Genomic DNA, 1,148 nt, shown 5'->3' with positions numbered 1-1,148 from the left:
TAATTGAGGTCTTTCAAGCCCTTATTTTTAGATTCTTTTCTCCTAAGAGCTTTTAGTTTCTTCTCATATAATGAAACTAATATGTCCATATTATGCAAAATTAGGAAAACATTAAAAGGTACAAAGAAGAAGGAGAAGAAAAAGAAGAAAAAACCTCATAGTTCTACAGGGTTACCTTTATGGATCTCGGTGAGTTAAGGGAGATTGGGTTGAATCTATACTGTGCATAGCTGGGAACTTGACCGTTCCACCAGGTGAGAAAAGGGATGAGATGTGTGTATGTATGTTTCCTTTCTCCCAGAGGGTAAAATGCAGCCATCCAACAGCAGCAACAGCCACGCAATTCTGGTTAGTTTCCAAGAGTTCTACAACATTGGATCCTAAATAGTCAGGAGTTTACCTCATTTGTAATAAATCTAGCATATTTTCAAGGGCTAAGTACTAAAATCCTTCCTGAGCATAGCTGATTCTGCAGGTAACAATGAGAGTATTTCCCTCACTTTTCTCTACCACCTTTGTTTAATTTGACTATAGCTTATCTACCAAGTAAATAAAATACAGCCTTTACAGAGGCTTTGAATGGTTGAAAAATCACCCGCATGATGCTGAAATGCAGAGGCTGTTGTGCATCCACCTAAGAAATACAAAAGGGAAGAGGCAGCAGCTCAAATGGTTTGAGAATGAGGCAGATGGAGGCCATATATTTTTTTAACATTGCATTAAAATTAATGTATATATTTTATTTAACACACATGGCGAAAAAAGTCAAATATCACAAAAATACCTAGAAGGAAAAACAGTAATCCTTGCCTTCTGATAATTTTCTTAATGACGTCTAACTTCTCGGAAGTACTTACTTATTAATGTCTCTGCCTTTGTCTACTCGTGTGCTTTCTCCATTTCTTCATATAAAATGTTCATGTTGTTTTAAAATTTATCTTTCTTAATTTGTCAGTATTCTGACCTCCATTGTAATAGGCAAATATTAGTTTTAATAATACTAACCTGTATATCTCTCTTCCTGCCTCTATCCAAAATCACTCTAGTTCCTTCACAAGACATTTTTGCAACTTCCAACAATAAGTAGTACACCACCATTTATTGTTGCAGCATCATGGACAACATTTCCTGATTTCCTACTATGAAGA

This window comes from Trichechus manatus, unplaced genomic scaffold (assembly GCF_000243295.1).
Source record: "Trichechus manatus latirostris isolate Lorelei unplaced genomic scaffold, TriManLat1.0 scaffold00007, whole genome shotgun sequence".
Taxonomy (NCBI): Eukaryota; Metazoa; Chordata; class Mammalia; order Sirenia; family Trichechidae; genus Trichechus; species Trichechus manatus.
The sequence above is the reverse complement of the archived record's forward strand: the minus strand, read 5'-3'. Positions refer to the sequence as shown.